We start from the raw sequence: 23,983 nt of genomic DNA, 5'->3' as shown, positions 1-23,983 counted from the left end.
GCTCTACACTGAGGAACAGTGGAATACACATGGGAGCCTGAGGGATATATGGGGGATACACACGGGAATAATGGGATATACAGAGGATGTACACAGGGAAACATTGGAATATATAGGGAATACACACGGGGAACTGAAGGATTAATGGGGATACACACTGAGAACACAGAAACATAGAAACATAGAAAATAGGTGCAGGAGTAGGCCATTCGGCCCTTCGAGCCTGCACCACCATTCAATATGTTCATGGCTGATCATGCATTTCAGTACCCCATTCCTGCTTTCTCTCCATACCCCTTGATCTCTTTAGCCATAAGGGCCACATCTAACTCCCTTTTGAATATATATAACAAACTGGCCCCAACAACTTTCTGTGGTAGAGAATTCCACATGCCCACAACTCTCTGAGTGAAGAAATTTCTCCTCATCTCAGTCCTAAATGGCTTACACCTTATCCTTAGACTGTGACCCCTGGTTCTGGACTTCCCCAACATTGGGAACATTCTTCCTGCATCTAACCTGTCCAATCCCGTCAGAATTTTATACGTTTCTATGAGATCCCCTTTCATTCTTCTAAATTCCATTGAATACAAGCCGAGTTGATCCAGTCTTTCTTCATATGTCAGTACTGTCATCCCGGGAATCAGTCTGGTGAACCTTCTCTGCACTCCCTCAATAACAAGAATGTCCTTCCTCAGATTAGGAGACCAAAACTGTACACAATATTCAAGGTGTGGCCTTACCAAGGCCCTGTACAACTGTAGTGAGACCTCCCTGTTCCTATACGCGAATCCTCTCGCTATGAAGGCCAACATGCCATTTGCCTTCTTCACTGCCTGCTGCACCTGTATGCCAACCTTCAATGACTGATGTACCATGACACCCAGGTCTCGTTGCGCCACCCCCTTTACCAATCTGTCACCATTCAGATAATAATCAGCCCTCCTGTTTTTACTACCAAAGTGGATAACCTCATATTTATCCACATTATACAGCATCTCCCACTCACCTAACCTGGCCAAGTCACCCTGCAGCCTCTTAGCATCCTCCTCACAGCTCACACTGCCACCCAGCTTAGTGTCATCTGCAAACTTATTGATATTACATTCAATTCCTTTGTTGAAATCATTAATGTATATTGTAAATAGCTGGGGTCCCAGCACTGAACCTTGCGGTACCCCACGAGTCACTGCCTGCCATTCTGAAAAGGACCCATTTATTCCTACTCTCTGCTTCCTGTCTGCCAACCAGTTCACTATCCACATCAGTACATTACCCCCAATATCATGTGCTTTCATTTTGCACACTAATCTCTTATGTGGGACCTTGTCAAAAGCTTTTTGAAAGTCTAAATACACCATATCCACTGGCTCCCCCTTGTCCACTCTACTAGTTACATCCTCAAAAATTCTAGAAGATTTGTCAAGCATGATTTCCCTATCATAAATCCATGCTGACTTGGACCGATCCTGTCACTGCTTTCCAAATATGCTGCTATTTCATCTTTAATAATTGATTCCAACATTTTCCCCACCACCGATGTCGGGCTGACTGGTCTATAATTCCCTGTATTCTCTCTCCCTCCTTTTTTTAAAAGTGGTATTACATTAGCTACCCTCCAGTCCATAGGAACTGATCCAGAGTCTATAGAATGTTAGAAAATGACCACCAATGCATCCACTATTTCTAGGGCCACTTCCTTAAGTACTCTGGGATGCAGACTATGAGGTCCTGGGGGTTTATCGGCCTTCAATCCCATCAATTTCCCAAACACAATTTGCTGACTAATAAGGATTTCCTTTAGTTCGTCCTTCTCGCTAGACCCTCGGTCCCCTAGTATTCAGAAGGTTATTTGTGTCTTCCTTAGTGAAGACAGAACCAAAGTATTTGTTCAATTGGTCTGCCATTTCTTTGTTCCCAATTATGACTTCACCTGATTCTGACTGTAAGGACCTACATTTGTCTTCACTAATCTTTTTCTCTTCACGTATCTGTAGAAGCTTTTGCAGTCAGTTTTATGTTCCCTGCAAGCTTACTCTCATATTCTATTTTCCCCCTCTTAATTAAACCCTTTTTCCTCCTCTGCTGAATTCTAAATTTCTCCCAGTCCTCAGATTTGCTGCTTTTTTTGGCCAATGTATATGCCTCTTCCTTGGATTTAACACTGTATCTAATTTCCCTTGTAAGCCACGGTTGAGCTACCTTCCCTGTTTTATTTTTACACCAGACAGGGATGTACAATTGTTGAAGTTCATCCATGTGATCTTTAAATATCTGCCATTGCCTATCCACTGTCAACACTTTATAAGTATCATTCGCCAGTCTATCCTAGCCAATTCACGTCATACCGTCGAAGTTACCTTTCTTTAAGTTGAGGACTCTAGTCTCTGTATTAACTGTGTCACTCTCCATCTTAATGAAGAATTCTACCATATTAGGGTCACTCTTCCCCAAGGGGCCTAGCACAACAAGATTGCTAATTAATCCTCTCTCATTACACAACACCCAGTCCAGGATGGCCAGCTCTCTAGTTGGTTCCTCGACATATTGGTTTAGAAAACCATCCCTTATACACTCCAGGAAATCCTCCTCCACTGTATTGCTACCAGTTTGGTTAGTCCAATCTATATGTCGATTAAAGTCACCCATGATAACTGCTGTACCTTTATTGCACGTATCCCTCATTTCCTGTTTGATGCCATCCCCAACCTCAATACTACTGTTTGGTGGTCTGTACACAACTCCCACTCGTGTTTTCTGCCCTTTGGTGTTCCGCAGCTCTACCCATACAGATTCCACCTCATCTACGCTGATGTCCTTCCTTAATATTACGTTAATCTCCTCTTTAACCAGCAATGCTACCCCACCTCGTTTTCCTTTCTGTCTATCTTTCCTGAATATTGAATACCCTTGGATGTTGAGTTCCCAGCCTTGGTCATCCTGTGGGATATATGGGGAACATACATTTTGGAATAATTAATATCTAGAAGTAATATATGCATTAGAGAATCAGTGGGATATTATCATCATCATCAGCAGTCCCTCGAATCGAGGATGACTTGCTTCCACGTCAAGAAGTTCACAGATGTTTCAATGAAGGACCTAAAATTCCAAGTCCGAACTAAATCTTGAAGGGTGGAAGATGCCTGTGCATAGATTTTTTTTATTGTGTGGTGATCGTTGCACACCAGCCACCACACAGGCTTGACAGAGCTAGGTCTTGGTCCAGTAGCAAGGATTAACCAAGACGACTGGAGACCAGTTCTGCTGCACGGACCGAGTGCGCACACATATCGCAGTGTGGACGGGCCTGTACTGCCCCTAGGCACTTGCCTCTTCTGAGCCCCGAACTCTCGCCTCTCCTGGGCCCCGATCACGTCTCTCTACAATCTCTCGCCGCTCCTTCGCCCCAACCTCACCGCTTCTTTGCCCCTGCAGTACCTGCCCACGCTCCAATCACCGACCTGGACCTTGATGACGTCCCTTTTCACTGCCGTTGCTCTCCTGCTCCAGCATGTGCTGCTCCCTGGAATGCTATGCCACCACGCTGCTCCTTCCATTGCCCGGCCTGCTCCGATGGTGCTCGCAGGCTGGGGGCCGTTTGGCCCGCTGGGCTAGGCCACCACGTTGCTCATTCTGAAGGTCTATCAGCAGGTCGGATGACTGAGTGAATCCTTTCTCACACACAGTGCAGGTGAACGGTCTCTCCCCAGTGTGAACTTGCTGGTGTACCAGGAGGTGGCAGGAACGGCTGAATCTCTTCCCACAGACGGAGCAGGTGAACGGTCTTTCTCCAGTGTGACTGCGTTGGTGAATCATTAGATCCATTTTGCTTTTAAAGCTCTTCGGACATTTAAAAGATCTCTTATCAGTTTGAACAAGTTGGTGTGAAGTGAGGTTGGTTAACTGGGTGAATCCCTTCCCACACTCAGAGCAGGTGAACGGTCTCTCCCCATTGTGAACTCGCTGGTGTCTCAGCAAGTTGGATGAGTAAGTGAATTCCTTCCCACACTCAGAGCAGGTGAACGGCCTCTCCTTCGTGTGAATTTGCTGGTATGCCAGCAGGTTGTATGATTGAGTGAATCCCTTCCCAAAATCAGAGCCGGTAAACGGCCTCTCCCCAGTGTGAACTTGCTTGTGTCTCAGACGGGCAGATGAGTAAGTGAATTCCTTCCCAGGGATCAGCGTGTTCTGCAACCAATCGCGGTGCTTGAAGGTTGGATCCTGAGTTGGCCTGTCAGGGTATCAGAAGGGGAGGATTTGCAGACGGGAAACTCAAATCAAACATCTTGTCAAGATCTGATAGTCACTCAATTCAGCAGGACCTGAATATCGTCGGCCTTTGAATGAGAAAGGAGGAATGTTTGTCTGTTCTGTCTGTGGTTAAAGATTTCAAACAACTGACTGGAAAAGCACAGAGACACACGCACCTGAGTGAGAGTGTTCCAGTGCACTGACTGTGGAAAGAGCTTGAACCAGTTACACAGCCTGAAAAAAACATCGCACCATTCACAGCGGGGAGGAACCATACGCGTGTTGTGTGCGTGGGCGAGGCTTCAACTGATCGTCCCACCATGGAGAGACACAAGGACACCCGCACCACGGAGAAACCGTGGGAATGTGGGGACTGTGGGAAGGGATTCAGTTCTCCATCTGGGCTGGAAATACATCGACGCAATCACATTGGGGAGAGGCCATTCACCTGTTCTGAATGGGATATATGGGGACATACACTGGGGAACAATGAAATATATAAGAAAGTAAACATCTAGGATGAGAAAGGGTCATGTGGACCATTGAACTACATCCTGCTGGTCCCGTAGCTAAACTTATCCAGCCCCACTTCTACTCTGGATTCCTATAATGTTTCATTTAATTCAGAGTCGTTCATGTGAGTTCTTGTCAAAAGCTGTCTGGAAGTCCAGATATGTACTTTATTTGTAATGTCCTCAAATAAATCAATACTCACTGCAGGTTTCAGGCAGGTTTATCAAGCAGGATCCTTGCCTTCTAAATCTATGGTGGCTCTATTTCTTGCTATGTTATTTTTATACAGGTTCTTTCTAGGATGGTTTCCATCGTTTCATCGACTATTGTTGGTTAATGAGCCTGTCATATAGTGGGTCAGGATTGTCCCCCTTTTTGGATATCGGTGCTACATTTGCTTTCTTCAAACCCTGTAGAACCTCTACAATGCCGAAGGATTCTTCATGACTGTAGCCAGTCCCTCAGATATGTTCTCCCTAGTCTAAGCAGCACTTGAGCATGTGTGCCATCTGCCCATGGGACTTGTTCATCTGGTCAAGTGCCTCCTCCGCACTGATGACAAGCTCCTCTGGGATTGTGTTGTTCCACAGGGAGTATTTCCCTCCCCAGTCAATACTAATTGAAAATAATCATTAAGTAATTTATGTACTTTCTCTGCCATCTTCATTTACTCCATCCTTTTTATCCTTCAGAGTTCTAACTTCTTTTCATGGCACTTTTAACAGTTACGATACTGAAAAATGTTTTTAATTTTGCCTCACATCCTTTGCTTTGTGTAGCTATTCCTTATACTCAAGAACCCATTTTCAGTATTTTCCTAATCTACTCTTTCTACATGTTTATGTAGATTGTTTTTCATTTTTAAAATCTCAGTTTCTCAATTCATCCTCGTATCAACATCACTTACTTTTCTTTATCTCCCTGATTGAACGATCGCTCAGCAGTAGATCCAATTTAATTTCTTGTTCTTTTTGAACTGAAGGCGGTCTTTCTGAAATTGTGCATTTGTGTCCTCACTAGAGCTGATTGCTCGATGGCCTCCATGTGTGGTCATATTGTGGTCGCTTCTCACCAGAGGTTCCACTAGAAACATAGAAACATAGAAAATAGGTGCAGGAGTAGGCTATTCGGCCCTTCGAGCCTGCACCACCATTCAATAAGATCATGGCTGATCATTCCCTCAGTACCACTTTCCTGCTTTCTCTCCATAGCCTTGATCCCCTTAGCCGTAAGAGCCATATCTAACTCCCTCTGGAATATATCCAATGAACTGGCATCAACAACTCTCTGCGGCAGGGAATTCCACAGGTTAACAACTCTCTGAGTGAAGAAGTTGCTCCTCATCTCAGTCCTAAATGGCCTACCCTTTATCCTAAGAGTGAGTCCCCTGGTTCTGGACGTTCCCAATGTCGGGAACATTCTTCCCGCATCTAACTTGTCCAGTCCCGTCAGAATCTTATATGTTTCTATGAGATCCCCTCTCATCCTTCTAAACTCCAGTGTATAAAGGCCCAGTTGATCCAGTCTCTCCTCATATGTCAGTCCAGCCACCCCGGGAATCAGTCTGGTGAACCTTCGCTGCACTCCCTCAATAGCAAGAATGTCCTTCCTCAGATTAGGAGACCAAAACTGAACACAATATTCCAGGTGAGGTCTCACCAAGGCCCTGTACAACTGCAGTAATACCTCCCTACTCCTATTCTCAAATCCGCTAGCTATGAAGGCCAACATACCATTTGCCTTCTTCACCGTCTGCTGTACCTGCATGCCAACTTTCAATGACTGATGAACCATGACACCCAGGTCTCGTTGCACCTCCCCTTTTCCTAATCTGTCGCCATTCAGATAATATTCTACCTTCGTGTTTTTGCCCCCAAAGTGGATAACCTCACATTTATCCACATTATATTGCATCTGCCATGCATTTGCCCACTCACCTAACCTGTCCAAATCACCCTGCAGCCTCTTAGCATCTTCCTCACAGCTCACATCGCCACCCAGTTTAGTGTCATCTACAAACTTGGAGATATTACACTCAATTCCTTCATCTAAATCATTTATATATATTGTAAAGAGCTGGGGTCCCAGCACTGAGCCCTGCGGCACCCCACTAGTCACTGTCTGTCATTTTGAAAAGGACCCTTTTATCCCGACTCTCTGCTTCCTGTCTGCCAACCAGTTCTCTATCCACGTCAGTACATTACCCTCAATACCATGTGCCTTAATTTTGCACACCAATCTCTTGTGTGGGACCTTGTCAAAAGCCTTTTTAAAGTCCAAATACACCACATCCACTGGTTCTCCCTTGTCCACTCTACTAGTTACATCCTCAAAAAATTCCAGATTTATCAAGCATGATTTCCCTTTCATAAATCCATGCTGACTTGGACCGATCCTGTCACTGTTTTCCAAATGCGCTGCTATTTCATCCTTAATAATTGATTCCAACATTTTCCCCACTATTGATGTCAGGCTAACTGACACTATTTCTGTATTGTGGATGATGTCCGTGAACCAGATCTTGGTGTGAGTTCCCCTCTATGTGCATTCTACATTTGGATAAATTCACTGCTTACATGGTCCCAATCAGATGCCAAAGCAAAGATAGGGCTGTAATACTTTTGCAGCAGTTTTCTGACACATGCTCCTATTGAGTGCAGGATCGGTGGATTTACCCCAGTGTGGCAAGGAGAAGTCTTGCATCACATTTATTAATGCTGATTCTATTGCAGTACCTTTGTTAGATCAGTCCCAGTTCATACAGCGGTGGTTAAGTTACCTCACCCATTATTACATTATTTTATGCACATACCGTCATCTCAGTGTACAATTTTCCTTTACCTCATCTGGATCGGGACTCCAAAAAATGGCGGGACCCTCGCCTCCAGAAAACAAGATCCACAAGTATTTCACACATAACGTCAGGAATTGACCTATTTTACAAGAGAAAGATTCTAAGCGGGATCTGTACTGTATAAACACGTTGGAAAATCAATGATACGATCACATGGTTTACAACAACACTTCAAACCGTTTGTGAAGCAGATCAATTTAGTTACCATTTACTTTTTCAATCTTGCTATGAGTTTTATAAGGCCACACTTTGCACCACTGATCCATCTGTCCCGTATCTAGACTGGAATTGGTCCATTAGGACCAATCAGATTGCACACCACTGATCCATCTGTCCCGTATCTAGACTGGAATTGGTCCATTAGGACCAATCAGATTGCACACAACTGACGATAGGAAAAGCAACCTTTTCAATAACGTGATTAGAAGCCGATTTATGAGCATAGGGTTAAATTAGTTGATTAAATAACATTAAAAGGTTCAGGGCAGGTTTAGATTCAAGCTAGAAAAATGATCATATGCGTTCAACTGTCCAAAAAATTAGGGGTTTACCTTAAAGCATGTTCTGGGATGGAAAAAACTTCACCTGTGAAGGTTTTTGATAGAAAGAAGAAAGAAAGACTTGCATTTCTATAGCGCCTTTCACGACCACCGGACGTTCCAAACCGCTTTACAGCCAATGAAGTACTTTTGAAGTGTAGTCACTGTTGTAATGTGGGAAACAGGGCAGCCAATTCCCACAAACAGCAATGTGACAATGACCAGGTAATCTGTTTATGTTATGTTGTTTGAGAAATAAGTATTGACCAGGACACCGGGGATAACTCCCATGCTCTTCTTCGAAATAGTGCCATGGGATATTTTACGTCTACCTGAGAGAGCAGACGGGGCCTCGGTTTAATGCCTCACCCGAAAGGCAGCACCTCTGATAGTGCAGCACTGCACTGCACTGGAGTGTTAGCCTAGATTTATGTGCTCAAGTTCCTGGAGTGTGACTTGAACCCACAACCATCTGACTCAGAGGCGATAGGGTAAATAAAGAGAAACAGTTTCCAGTGGTTGAAGAGTTGATAACGAGAGGGCATAGATTTAAGGTGATTGGCAAAAGAACCAGAGGCGACAGGAGGAAAAATTATTCTCTTGTAGAATATATTGCAATAAATCTGACACAAGAGCACAAATGCCAAGGCCAAGAAAATGCTATTCAACCTGTGGATGCCTATAATGTCTGTAAGCTTGTAATGTTTGTAGCTCCACACTGTGGATGTGGACGTATTGTGTACTGCAACTACAGAGTCAATAATTAAACAGAAGCAGCAGGTTCTGGAGACTTCCGAGAGCTGCCTGCCATGTTAGAAAGCTGTGTGTGCTTGTGCTCTGTGAATATATCACATTTGGCAGTGAGATGGGATTTTTCGGATGATTTAAAGCTGAAATTTTGTTGATGACGTATTCAGCCAGCCAACAGAGAGACTTTGGAAGCTTCTCTGTCTTTGTAAAAAGCTACAACATCCAAGGTAAAATACAAGCACAATAGTTTAAACTGCAGAGTTTAAAATGGCGGCATCCGTAGCAGTAATGGGACACTTAGGTGAATATAAACGCGACCAGAAAAGGTTTAAAGCATGTGTGGACTGGCTAGAAATGTATTTCACTGCAAATAATATAATCGAAGTTCCAAAGAATGCAGTCCAGAATCAGGCGATATTGGAATGTAAGAGAGCGATTTTCCTATCGGAAGCTGGACTTGAATTGTATGAAACCCTGGTAAATCTGCTTGTGCCTGACGAGCCAAAGGACACGATTAAAGAGATTTTAACGAAGCTGGCGCAGCATTATAACCCAAAACCGTTAGAAATTGCTGAAAGCTATTGTTTCAGTATACAAAATCAAAAGACTGATGAAAGTATCAGTGATTACATTGTAGCATTAAAAAAGCTATCAATTCACTGTAATTTCGGAAACTTTCAAAACCGAGCATTGCGGGATCGTTTTGTTTGTGGGATGAAAAATGATGCGATCAGAAGAAAGTTATTGACTATGGATGACTTGACTTTTGAGTTGCTTGTCAGTCAGCAATGTCAATGGGCATGGCCGATCAATATTCCCGAAAATTTCATAATAATTATGGTCGTCAGTCAACTGAGGTGAATCGCCTGCAGGTTCAAAGAAAAAGACGGTGGGGCCCAAAGTCTCAGAAACTGGAAATTCTAACAGAGCGTCGGAATCATGCTATAGGTGCCTGGGACAACACATTGCTCAAAGTTGTTCATATGTGAAGGCAGAGTGTTTATTCTGCAGAAAGACTGGGCATCTTGCAAAGGCATGCCTACTGAAGGGTAAATCAGCTTTCAAAGCTATGAGTCCAGCGTTCAAAGCTATGAGTAGAAATCCCCAAAGCTATGAGTAGAAATCTCCAGAGACTACATAGCATAGAAGAACAACAATAGGACGAGCTGATGTTAGAGTTGAACGTCATTAGGAGCACGAGGTTAACGGACAGCGATATCAAAATCCACATAGATGTTGCGGGATTCAAGATACCAGTGGAAATCGACACGGGTGCATCCATGAGTGTGGTACCGGAGTCGCTATACCTCGACAAATTGCGTGATTTCCCATTGGAGAAATCTAAGATAGAGCTGCGAGGCTACTCGGGAGAGAACATTCCTGTGGTAGGTCGTATCACCGTACCGGTGAAATATAGGATCAATTTCAGAACTTGCCTCTAATAGTAGTGAAAGGAGACAAGCCTGCCTTACTAGGAAGAAATTGGTTGAGATCACTGAAACTGGATTGGAGTGAAATTTTCCGTGTGGAAGTGAGATTTGCATCAACGGATGATGTTATCAAGAGTTATCCGAAGGTGTTCTACGAAATGGGCAGTCCGATCCAAGGCTTCAAGGCGAGTGTCAGGGTACAGAAGGACGCTAGATTGGTTTACTATAAGCCATGTTCCGTACCATATAATCTCAAGGAGAAAGTTGAGCAAGAACTCAAAAGACTAGAGACTGAGAACATTATTTGTAAGATAGATCGAAGTAATTGGGCTACACCCACTGTTGTTGTACCTAAGTCCGATGGTAAGGTAAGATTGTGTGGTGATTATAAAGTAACCGTAAACCAGGTTCTAGAGGGTAATGTCCCCAATACATTGCCGATTATCGAAGATTTGTTCGCAATACTGACAGGTGATCAGATTTTCTCAAAACTGGATCTTATGAATGCCTACTTACAGCTTGAATTAGATGAGGAGTCCAAGTCATGTTTGACTATAAATACTCATCTAGGCCTGTATCAATTTAATAGGCTACCGTTTGGAGTGTCTTCCGTCTCTGCCATATTCCATGGGGTGATGAACCAGATTTTGCAAGGTATTGAAGGGGTAGTGTGTTATCTGGATGACATATTAATTTCAGTGCCAAATAGGCAAATTCATAATAACATATTGAATGAAGTCCTCAAACAGCTAGAGAAGCACAGAGTATGAATGTCTGCTTGTAAGTGTGAGTTATTTCAAAACTCAGTGGAGTACTTAGGTTCAGAGTAGACAAAGATGGTTTACATCCAACCATGGGAAAGCTGGATGCAATCAAAAATTCACCCACTCCCAGGAATGTCATTGAACTTCGTTCATTCTTGGATCTTTTGAACTATTATGGAAAGTTCCTACCAAATTTAGCTACAGTATTACATCCACTGAATGACCTATTGAAAAAACAGGTCCATTGGAAGTGGTCAAAAGAATGCGATACAACATTTAAAGAGTGTAAAAGCAAATTGGTAGAGAGCACCATGTTAGTTCACTATGATGTATCTAAGGAGATTAAGCTTGCATGTGATATCTCTCCGTATGGAGTTGGGGCAATGATCTCTCATGTATTAAGTAGTGGGGAGGAGAGACCAATTCCTTTTGCTTCACGCACTCTCAGTGCCAGTGAGAGTAATTATGCGCAAATTGAAAGGAAAGCTTTGGCATTAATTTTGGGGGTCAAGAAGTTTCACAAATACTTGTATGGGCGTAAGTTTACTATCGTTACAGACCACAAGCCCCTGACAGCAATCCTCCATCCAATAGGGTAGAAGTGTTCTATTTTTCATTCATTGATGAACTGCCAGTCACAGTTGAAGAGATTGGTAGAGTAACCAGACGTGACCCAGTGATGTCAAAGATGTATGATTATATTGCAAATGGATGGCCAAACCGTGTAATAGACAAAGATATTCATCCATTCTTCATTCGAAGGAATGAATTATCAGTCGATAAAGATTGTATCATGTGGGGTGCAAGAGTGGTTATACAAATAAATTTAGTTCCAAATTATTAGGAGATCTCCATGACGAGCACCTAGGAATGTGCTTGACCAAGAGTTTTGCGTTTAGTTATTTATGGTGGCCAGATCTTGATAAAGATATAGAGTACATTGTGAGTCAGTGTAACCACCTCAGTACCATTACAGCCCAGGGTGTGGCAAAGGCTACCTATTGATTTTGCTGAGCTAGAAGGACAACAATTGTTCATTGTGATTGATAGCCATTCGAAATGGGTTGAGGTGTTTCCAATGCGGAAAATAACAACAAGTAAAACATTAGACATTTTGCAAAGTTTATTTTCTTCATTTGGCCTCCCAGAAGAAATTGTTTTGGATAATGGACCACAATTTCGTTCCGAAGAATTTGCACAGTTCACGAGCAAAAATGGGGTGAAACAAACCAAGGTTCCTCCGTACCACCCTGCTTTGAATGGTGCAGCAGAGCGCACTGTACAAATTGTAAAAAGTGCTCTCATAAAACAAATGTTGGATCCAAATCCAAGGAAACGACAGTTGTCATTGGATCACAAATTGGCTAATTTTCTAATTACATATCGTAATACTCCTCATACAACTTCTGGTAGAACACCAGCAGAGTTGTTTCTCAAACGACAGCCACGAATCAGATTCTCGTTGTTAAAACCAAATTTGGCACAGTCCGTAGAAGAGAAACAATTAAGACAGAAAGAGAATCATGATAGAGGTAGAGTAAAAGAGAAAAGTGTGAAATTAAACCAGAAGGTGAGAGTGAAGAACCATCACCATAAATGGGTAAAGTAGTTGCTAGGAAGAGTGGTGAAGATATGTGGTCCTTGTACATATTTGGTCAAGATGTTTGATAATGAACAGGTTAGGTTTGTTCATATTGATCATATTTTACCTACAGACATGGAAGGAGTTGAAAGTGGGAATGATTCAATTATTTCTGACATCAGATAGTTTTGATACACCAGTAGCATATCCTACAGCTAATGTACTGGAAACAAATCCAAGAGAAAATCAGAATGTAAGTCTGAGTCTGAGTCAGGAAAACAAACAGCCTGAAGTTATAGTGAGTTCAAATGAAAATCAAGGAAATTGCATGGAGGAATAATTCCTCAGGATGAGCCTCGAATGAGTTTAGATTCAACACCATGTTTGGAAGGTTCTGTTCGAGAGTGAAGGTATCCTCTTCGAAACAGAAAACAAGTGGTTAAGTTAAATTTGTAAATATGGAAAAAATAAGACTGCATCCTGTGTTATGTATAAACATGCAAGTTATGTATGATGTTTGTTATAATAACTTCTTCATTAAGGAGGGAGAAGTGTAATGTCTGTAAGCTTGTAATGTTTATAGCTCCACACTGTGGATGTGGATGTATTGTGTACTGCAACTACAAAGTTAATAATTAAACAGAAGCAGCAGGTTCCGGAGACTTCCGAGAGCTGCCTACCATGTTAGAAAGCTGTGTGTGCTTGTGCTCTGTGAATATAACCCAATGCCCATGGCCTCGATATTTACTGGAGGACAGGGATGGTCCTCGTGAGCCCAGTAGTGGGTGGTGAACCCAGAGAATCCGGAGGGGGTGGAATACCGGCCGAGCTAAACTTCAGGGCCTCATTTAAATAAAAGTTCCCAGAGTCCCAGCCGACATCGGGTCAGATTCCGGCAGTTGGGCGTGAGCGGGACTTTGGCAGCAGGAGGCCGCAGCCCATGGGAATGGTCAGTGGCAGGAGAGGTCTGAAGGGGATCAGGGAGGAAGATCCAACACGATAGAGGTGGGGGCTGGGGAGTTCCAAGGACTCCTTGCGGGGCCCGAGGAGGCGAGCACTCCTGCTGCCAGGCTGCTGACGGCATCGGGCCGCAACGTTTGAACGTTAAGCAAGCCCCGCCCGCCTGTAGTGGGAGTCTCGTCAATGGCTTGATTTTCCGTTATAAAAATGACAACTGCTGAGAAGGCTGCCGGTAGATTTTTCAAGATTTAACCCCTCTGACGCATCATTCCTGCTCGGTCCATGTCTCTGTTACTCTAATTCTCCAGTTGAAGCCCCTCTAGTACCAGAACTCATCAAAGTCCATTTCTTTAGTATCCTAATTCTCAAACTGAAGCCCGACCCTCTAGTAGCCTAACTCTCCCAGTGTAATTTATCCCCCGGTACATTAACTCTCCATTGAAGCCCCTCCCTTTACTACCATAATTCATTGGGGCCCCACCCTTTACTACGCTAACTCACTGAAGTCCCTCCCTTTACTACCCTAACTCATTAAAGCCCATTCTTCCAGCACCCTAACTCTCCCATCAAAGCCATTCCTCCAATACCGTATTTCTTCCATTATAGCATTTGGGTAGAAAGCACTAAGTTCTAGTAGTTGGGGTGTAAAACACAATTAAAATTACAATCATTCCTCAGCTGCAAAAAGAAATGGAACTGAATGTAATAAGTTGTTTGTGGCTGAGATCTGGCTACAGGCATTGCAGCAGAGTTGCGAATGTTTCTGGAGAAGTAGAATTAGAGATGGAATCAACATGGGTCATATTAATTATTGCAGATAGTGTAAAATGTGCGATATTGGATCAGCCGCCCATTATTTTTTATTCAATCTCAGGTTGTTGGCATCGCTGGCAAGGCCTATCCCTAATTGCTCTGGAAAAGGTGGTGGTGAGCCACCTTCTTGAACCGCTGCAGTCCATGTGGTCAAGGTACTCCCACAGTGCTGTGAGGGAGAGAGTTCCAGGATTTTGACCTAGTGACAATGAAGGAACGGCGATATATTTCCAAGTCAGGATGGTTTCTGACTTGGAGGGGACCTTGGAGGTGGTGATGATCCCATGCACCTGCTGCCCTTGTCCTTCTAGTTGGTAGAGGTCGTGGGTTTGAAATGTGCTGCCGATGAAGACTTGGCGAGTTGCTGCAGTGCATCTTGTAGATGGTGCACACTGCAGCCATGGTGCGTCGTCGATGGTGGAGGGAGTGAATGTTGAAGGTGGTGGACGGGGTGCCAATCAAGTGGGCTGCTTTGTCCTGGATGGTGTTGAGCTTCTTGAGTGTTATTGAAACTGCACTCATCCAGTCAAGTTGAGAGTATTCCATCACACTCCTGATTTGTGCCTTGTAGATGGTGGAACGGCTTTGGGGAGTCAGGAGGTGAGACACTCGCCACAGAATACCCAACCTCTGACCTGCTCTTGTATTTATATAGCACCTGTAACGTAAAAAAGGTCCCGAGACACTTCATGGAGAAGTAATTGAACAAAAATAAACACCTAGACAAAGAAGGAGTTATTAAGGAGGGCCTTAAAAGAGTAGAGGGATGTAGCGAGGCAGTGAGGTTAAGAGTGAGGCTTTGAAGGAATTTAAATATGGGGATGATCATTTTAAATTTGAGGCGTGGGAGACTAGGAGCTAAAGTAAGTCAGAAAGGACAGGGCTGATGGGTGAATGCGAGTTAGGATACGGGCAGCAGAATTTTGGATGAGCTGAAGTTTATGGAGGATGCAGGATGGGAAGCCAGCCAGGAGAGTGTTGGAATAATCGAGCCTGGAGGTGACAAAGACATGGTTGAGGGCTCCAGCAGCAGTTGAGCTGAGGCAGGGGCAGAGACGGGCGATATTACAGAGGTGGAATAGGCGGTCTTTGTGATGGAGAAAGCTTGGGGTCGGAAGCACAGCTTGGGGTCCATTAGGACACCGAGATTGTGAACAGTCTGGTTCAACCTAATAGAGTGGCTGGAGAGTGGAATGAAATTGGTGGCAAGGGTATGGATTTGTGGCGGAAGCCCAAGACACTAGTTTCAGTCTTCCCAGTATTTAACTGGAAGAAATTGCAGCTCATCCAAGATTGGATATTGAACATGCAGTCTGGCAACACAGAGGCAGTGGATGATGTTGTTAAGAGATAGCATGTTGGTGAGGAAGAGGAGGGGGCCGAGGATAAACCCTTGCGAGACATTGGAGGTAATGGTATGGGGGCGGGTAGAGAAGCCACCGCTGGAGATGATGTGGATACAAGGACTGATACAGGAGAGGTGGACTGTACCTTAATCAAATAGGAACAATGAGACTTGTGAGGAACATTGACGCAGCAAATTAAAATTATTCAGACTAGATCGGTGGGGGTGGTGGAATGGCAGGAAGATAACCAGATCCGGACGAAATGGATCATGGGGTAGAAGGGAGTTGGTGGGTGGGTATACGCACAGTAACCCTGAAAGAGAAATATGCACATAGTCCAGGGATAAACTGACACTGCAGGGCATGAAAGGAGGCAATTCTACACTAAAATGCATTAGAAATAAAATGACAGGACTGGAGGCAGTAGGAAAATCTGATGTGGTGGGGCTATCAGACATATGGTTAAGAACATAAGGACATAACAAATAGGAGCAGGAGTAGGACATTCGGCCCCTCGAGCCTGCTCCGCCATTTAATAAGATCATGACTGATCTGATCCACTTTCCTGCCCGCTCCCCATAATCCTTCACTCCCTTATCGTTCAAAAATATGTCTATCTCCACCTTAAATATATTCAATGACCCAGCCTCCACAACTTTCTGGGGAAGAGAATTCCACAGATTTACAACCCTCTGAGAGAAGAAAGTTCTCCGCATCTCAGTTTTAAATGGGCGACCCCTTATTCTAAGATTATGCCCCCTAGTTCTAGTCTCCCCTATCAGTGGAAACATCCTCTCTGCATCTACCCTCAGTCGAGTCCCCTCAGTATCTTATATGTTTCAATAAGATCACCTGTCATCCTTCTAAACTTCAATGAGTATAACCTGCTTAACCTTTCTTCATAAGTCAACCCCTTCATCTCAGGAATCAACCTAGTGAACCTTCTCTGAACTGCCTACAAGTATATCCTTCCTTAAATAAGGAGACCAAAATTGTATGCAGTACTCCAGTTGTGGTCTCACCAATACCCTGTACAGTTGTAGCAGGACTTCCCTGCTTTTATACTCCATCCCCCTTGGAATATAGGCCAATATTCCATTTGCCTTCTTGATTACTTGCTGTACCTGCATACTAACTTTTTGTAGCATTTTGTAATCTCTCTCCATTTAAATAATAATTTTATTTTTTCTTTTTCCTGACAAAGTGGATAACCTCACACTTTCCCACTGCCATCTGCCAAATGTTTGCCCACTCACTTAGCCTGTCTATATTCCTTTGCAGATTCTTGGTGTCCTCACAATTTGCTTTCCCACCTATCCTTGTATAATCAGCAAACTTGACAACATTACACTCGGTCCTTTCATCCAAGTCATTAATACAGATTGTAAATAATTGAGGCCCCAGCACCAATCCCTGCGGCACCCCACTAGTTACTGCTTGTCAACCGGAAAATGACCCATTTATCCTGACTCTCTGTTTTCTGTTAGTTAGCCAATTTTCTAGCCATGTTAATATATTACCCCCAATCCCGTGAACTTTTATCTTGTGCAGTAACCTTTTATGTGGCACCTTATTGAATGCCTTCTGGAAATCCAAATACACCACATCCACTGGTTCACCCTTATCCACCCTGCTCGTTACATCCTCAAAGAACTCCAGCAAATTTGTCAAACATGATTTCCCTTTCATAAAAACATGCTGACTCTGTTTGATTGCATTATGATTTTCCAAAGGTCCCGCTACTGCTTCCTTAATAATGGGCTCCAGCATTTTCCCAATGACAGATGTTAGGCTAACTGGTCTATAATTTCCTGCTTTCTGTCTCCCTCTTTTGTTAAATGGGGGCATTACATTTGCAGTTTTCCAATCCGCTGTCACCTCTCCAGAATCCAGGGAATTTTGGTAGATTGCAACCAATGCATCCATTATCTCTGCAGCCACTTCTTTTAACACCCTAGGTTGCAGGCCATCAGGGCCAGTCCTATTATTTTACCAAATACTTTTTCTTTAGTGATAGTGATTGTTTTACGATCCCCCTCCCTATAGCCCCTAGATTATCTATTGTTGGGATGTTTTTAGTGCCTTCTACCATGAAGGCCGATACAAAATGTTTGTTCAATGTCTCTGCCATTTCCCTGTTCCCCATTATTAATTCCCCAGTCTCATCCTCTAATGGACCAATGTTTACTTTAGTTACTTTCTTCCTTTTTATATACCTGTAGAAGCACTTACTATCTATTTTTATATTTCTTGCTAGTTCACTCTCATAATCTATCTTCTCTTTCTTTATTTTTTTTTAGTCATCCTTTGCTGGTTTCTAAAAGTTTTCCAATCTTCTGGCCTACAACTAATCTTTCCAACATTGTATGCCTTTGTTTTCAATTTGATACCATCCTTTACTGCCTTAGTTAGCCACAGATGGTTCTCCCTTCTTTTAGTGACTTTCCTTCTCACTGGAATATATTTTTGTTGAGAGTTATGAAATATCTCTTTAACTGTCTACCACTGCTCATCAACCATCTTGCTCTTTAATCTATTTTCTCAGTCCACTTGAGCCAACTCTGCCTTCGTACCTTTGTAATCGCCTTTATTTAAGATCAGGACACTGGTTTGAGACCCAACTTTCCCACCCTCCAACTGAATTTGAAATGTAACCATGCTATGATCACTCTTTCCTAGAGGATCCTTTACTATGAGATAATTTGTTAATCTGTCCCATTACATAGTACCAGATCTAAGATAGCCTGCTCCCTGGTTGGTTCCACGATGTACTGTTCAAGAAAACCATCCCAGAAACACTCTATGAACTCTTCCTCAAGGCTACCTTGGCCAATTTGATTTGTCCAATCAATATGAAGATTAAAATTGCCCATGATTATTGTCGTGCCTTTCTTACAAGCCTCCATTATTTCTTGATTTATACTCTGTCTAAAAGTGTAGCTACTGTTAGGGGCCCTATAAACTATTCCAGTGACTTCTTCCATGAACCCTTCTCCCAACTATTTAGTTTAAAGCCCTCTCTACAGCCCTAGTTATTCGATTCGCCAGGACAATAGACCCAGCACGGTTCAAGTGAAGCCCTTTGCAATGGAACAGCTCCCTCTTACCTCAGTTCTGGTGCCAGTGTACCAGGAATTGAAACCCATTTCTCCCACACCAGTCTTCGAGCTACGCGTTCATCTCTCCGATCTTATTTACACTATGCCAATTTGCTCGTGGCTCGTGGCTCAGTAGTAATCCAGAGATTATTATCTTTGTGGTTCTGCTTTTTAATTTAGTCCCTAGCTGCTTATACTCCCTCAACAGAACCTTTGCTTAGACCTACCTATGTCGTTGGTACCTACGTGGACCACGACAACTGGATCTTCCCCCTCCCACTCCAAGTTCCTCTCCAGCCCAGAGGAGATTTCCTTAACCCTGGTTAAACCTAGAGGTTGGAAATTAATTTAATATTCAGGGGTATAGAGTGTTGAGAATAGTTGGAAGACACAGAAAGGAAGGCGATATAGCCTTATGTGTCAGAAACAATTGAGGTAGAAGAAGTGAAGCCTGGAGGAGGAGATAAACCAGAGAAAGAACTATTCTGGATAGAAATCTCTAATGTGAAAAACTTCAAGCTAACACAAGTCACCAGGCCAACATCAGAAATAAGATAGTTTTCTCTATGAATCCATAACAGGGCTGTGTGAGAACAGGAAAGTTATTTTATTGGGTGTTTTAAATCAGTCCAGCATGAATGGAGTAAACCCAAGTGGTTTTAGAGTCAGAGGGGTCTAAATTTGCATCGCTTGCGCCTCCCGTTAGCGCTAACGGGACGGAAACTATTTCTCGCACGGGGCCACTACCGTTTTGCAGGAGTTACATAGAAACATATAAAATAGGTGCAGGAGTAGGCCATTCGGCCCTTCGAGCCTGCACCGCCATTCAATAAGTTCATGGCTGAACATGCAACTTCAGTACCCCATTCCTGCTTTCTCGCCATACCCCTTGATCCCCCTAGTAGTAAGGACTTCATCTAACTCCTTTTTGAATATATTTAGTGAATTGGCCTCAACAACTTTCTGTGGTAGAGAATTCCACAGGTTCACCACTCTCTGGGTGAAGAAGTTTCTCCTCATCTCGGTCCTAAATGGCTTACCCCTTATCCTTAGACTGTGACCCCTGGTTCTGGACTTCCCCAACATTGGGAACATTCTTCCTGCATCTAACCTGTCGAAACCCGTCAGAGGCTTATGCGCCCCAGGCTGCTGCGCTACCAGTGACAATATCATCACCCTGAGCAGTGACCTGTTTTCGGCCCAAAACGAAAATTCGGTAGCGCTCTGTAAGGCCGTCGCGGGTGATACCTGCGCCAGCTTCACAAGTAACAAACCGGGCCCCATTCCGCTCGCAGGGCGAAAATGGGGAGGTGCGACGCGCACTTCTTCTAAAATGGACGACTTACCCATCGTGGTCTTGCCTTGTCGAATTCAGGGGGTACATGCCGGTGGTGAAATGGTGGCCCCTTCTCCCCATTGCAGAGTTCGCAGCATGCCCTCTCCTTTAACAGAAGGGGACGGTCCTGTGCCCCCGCCAGCGCTATGCAGCTCTCCACGGTTAGTGCCCCAGTCCTGCTCCCTGCACTCCACTTCCTCTCGGGGCGATAACCCCAAATTCGCTGCCGGTGTGGGACTTCCGCGCCTGGCATCCCGACTCGCCTTGGTTACCATCCCCAACCAAATTTCGGCCCCACAGTTTGGTAAATCTAAAGTAGGACTGATTCATGATTAATGATAGATTGAGAGAGGAAGCTCGAGTGGGCATAAATGGCAGCATGAACTGGTTGGGCCGAATGGCCGTTTCTGTGCTGTATATTCTATGTAATTCAATGTAATGGCTTATTGTGAAAGGAAATCACTAGAGGTAGTGGTCATTTTGACCTGGTGTTCATTAATGACCCAGACAGCATACAGGAAATGGAAATCATAACACCAGTGGGGAACAATCTGGGGCCCAATTATGCCAAAGACCAGAAGCAAGGTTTATAACTTTAAAAAGGCTAGGATGGGATATATGGGGATCATCATTATAGGCAGTCCCTCGAAATCGAGGAAGACTTGCTTTCACTCTAAAAGTGAGTTCTAAGGTGACTAAACACTCCAATACGGGAATTACAGTCTCTGTCACAGGTGAGGCAGACAGTCGTTGAAGGAAAGGGTGGGTGGGACTGGTTTGCCCCTGCTCCTTCTGCTGCCTACGCTTGGTTTCTACATGCTCTCAGCGACGAGACACGAGGTGCTCAGCGCCCTCTCGGATGCACTTCTTCCACAGGGCGGTCTTTGGCCAGGAACTCCCAGGTGTCGGTGGGGATGTTGCATTTTATCAAGGAGGCTTTGAGGGTGTCCTTGTAACGTTTTCTCTGCCCACCTTGTTCTCGCTTGCCGTGTAGGAGTTCCAAGTGGAGCACTTGCTTTGGGAGTTTTGTGTCAGGCATGCGAACAATGTGGCCCACCCAATGCAGCTGGCTGAGTGTGGTCAGTGCTTCGATGCTGGGGATGTTGGCCTGATTGAGGACGCTAACGTTGATGTGTCTGTCCTCCCAGGGGATTTGCAGGATCTTGCGGAGACATCGTTGGTGGTATTTCTTCAGTGATTTGAGGTGTCTACTGTATATGGTATCACTACAGACCTGTAGACCATGAGCTTGGTGGTAGATTTGAGGGCCTGGTCTTCAAACACTCTTTTCCTCAGGCGGCCGAAGACTGCACTGGCGCACTGGAGGCAGTGTTGAATCTTGTCGTCAATGTCTGCTCTTGCTGATAATAGGCTCCCAAGGTATGGAAAGTGGTCCACGTTGTTCAGGGCCACGCCGTGGATCTTTATGACTGGGGTGGGGTGGGGCGGTAGTGCTGTGTGGCGGGGTTAGGTTGGTGGAGGACCTTTGTCTTACGGGTGTTTAGTGTAAGATCCATGCTTTCGCACGCCTCAGTGAAGATGTTGACTATGACTTGGAGTTCAGTCTCTGAATGTGCGCAGAAGCAAGCGTCGTCCGCGTACTGTAGTTTGACGACAGAGGATGGGGTGGTCTTGGATCTGGCCTGGAGATGCCGAAGGTTGAACAGGTTCCCACTGGTTCTATAGTTTAGTTCCACTCCAGCGGGGAGCTTGTTGAGTGTGAGGTGGAGCATTGCAACAAGGAAGGTTGAGAAGAGGGTTGGCGTGATGACACAGTCCTGCTCGACCCCGATCCAGACGTGCATTGGGTCTATGATGGATCCATTGGTCAGGATCACGGCTTGCATGTTGTCGTGGAGCAGGTGGAGGATAGTGATGAACTTTTGGGGGCAGCCGAAATGGAGGAGGACGCACCATAGTCCCTCACAGTTGACAGTGTCAAAGGCCTTTGTAAGGTCAAAGAAGGCCAAGGGTTGGTGCTGTTCCCTGAATTTTTCTTGCAGCTGTCGCGCTGTAAAAATCATGTCCGTTGTACCCCATAGAGGACAAAATCCGCACTGTGACTCCGGAAGGAGTTCCTTAGCCACAGGGAGAAGATGGTTGAGGAGAATTCTAGCGACGCCTTTTCCAGTGGTTGATAACAGTGAGATTCCTCTGTAGTTGCCGTTGTCGGACTTGTCCCCTTTTTTAAAGATGGTCACGATTACTGCATCTCAGAGATCTCCCGGCATACTCTCCTCCTTCCAGATGAGAGAGATGAGATTATGCATTTGTGTCAATAGTGCCTCTCCGCCATACTTTAGTGCCTCAGCGGGGATTCCATCCGCTCCCGTTGCCTTGTTGTTCTTGAGCTGGCGAATGGCCTTTTCTACCTCGTGCAGGGCTGGAGTTTTGCTGAGATGGTGATGGGTAGCATGCTGCAGGATGAAGTCGAGGACACTCGATCAAAGGCAGAGTCTCGGTTAAGGAGATCTTCGAAGTGCTCCTTCCAGCGGATCCTGGCTGCCTCGGTGTCCTTGTTGAGTATCTCCCCATTCTTGGCCAGCAGTGCAGTGGGGCCTTGGGTCTTGGATTTAGGTGGCCTTGACGGCGGTGAAGAATCCTCGCACATCATGGCTGAATCTCCTGTGCTTTCTCCACCCACCATCTATTCTTTAGGTCGCGGGTTCTTTGTTGGACCTCGGCCTTAAGCCATCTGTAATGCTGCTTTGCTGCTCCCGAGTTGGGTTGTTGTTTTAGGTTCAGAAATGCCCTGCGCTTGCAACTTATTAGCTCTTGGATCTCCTGGTAATTCTCATCAAACCAGTCCTGATGTTTCCTGGTTGAGTGACTGAGCGTCTCTTCGCAGGTACTGGTTATGGAGGCCTGGAGGGCAGACCAAGCGCTGTTGGCATTCTGCGTCTCGGGGTCATCAAGGATCGTCAGGTTAGCAGTGAGGCGCTGGCTGTATAGGGCTCTCTTAGCTGGGTCTTTGAGTGCCCTGGCATTGATTTTTTTTTGCGGCACTGCTTCTGCTGTCGTCTATATTGATGTTGATGATGGAACAGATTAGGTGGTGGTCTGTCCAGGATTCGTCAGCTCCTGTCATGGTACGGGTGATGCGCACGTCTTTGCGATCCCTGGCTCGAATGATGACACAGTTGAGCAGGTGTCAGTGTTTGGAGCGAGGGTGTTGCTACGATGGCGGAACAAGGTGTTAGTGATGACATACTGGGGAATAATGGGATATATAGGGGATATACACAGGGGAACATTGGGATATATGGGGCTACACACTGAGTCATATATGGGGAACATACACTTTGGGAACAGTTGGATACCTAGAAGATACATATGGAAATAGTGGGTTATATGGAGATGTGCACTAGGGATCAGTGGGATATGTGGGGATAAACACTGGGCAACAATGAAATATACAACAAAATAAAAATGAAGGAGGAGAAAAGGACCATTGAAGTACGCGCTGCTGGTACTATAGCTCAACTTGAATGAGATGAGGCAAGAATTGAAACAAATTAATTGGAGAGAGATGTTTGACAGAAATTTAGTAGAAGCAAAATGGAACATATTTAAAAAGCTAATGATGGGCCTGCAGGATAAGTATGTACGCAAGATCAACAAGCTTGGTCTAAGCAAGCATGACCCTACGTGGATTAACAAAGTAAAAGCTTTTGGTCGTCTGCCTTAACATCTCCTTATGTGGCTCGGTGACAAATTTTGTTTGATAACTCTCCTGTGAAGCGC

The 23,983-nt window shown here is 44.5% G+C and overlaps 1 protein-coding gene across 3 annotated transcripts in view; it reads left to right on the top strand.

Annotated features, from left to right (window-relative positions):
- c3h21orf58 (chromosome 3 C21orf58 homolog) overlaps nucleotides 1-23,983 on the top strand; it is a 194,577-nt gene that overhangs the window by 76,659 nt on the left and 93,935 nt on the right. The gene's annotated exons all lie outside the window — the stretch shown is intronic.

The sequence above is a fragment of the Pristiophorus japonicus genome, chromosome 3 (assembly GCF_044704955.1).
Source record: "Pristiophorus japonicus isolate sPriJap1 chromosome 3, sPriJap1.hap1, whole genome shotgun sequence".
NCBI lineage: Eukaryota > Metazoa > Chordata > Chondrichthyes > Pristiophoridae > Pristiophorus > Pristiophorus japonicus.
This window is presented reverse-complemented; position numbering and strand designations above follow the sequence as displayed.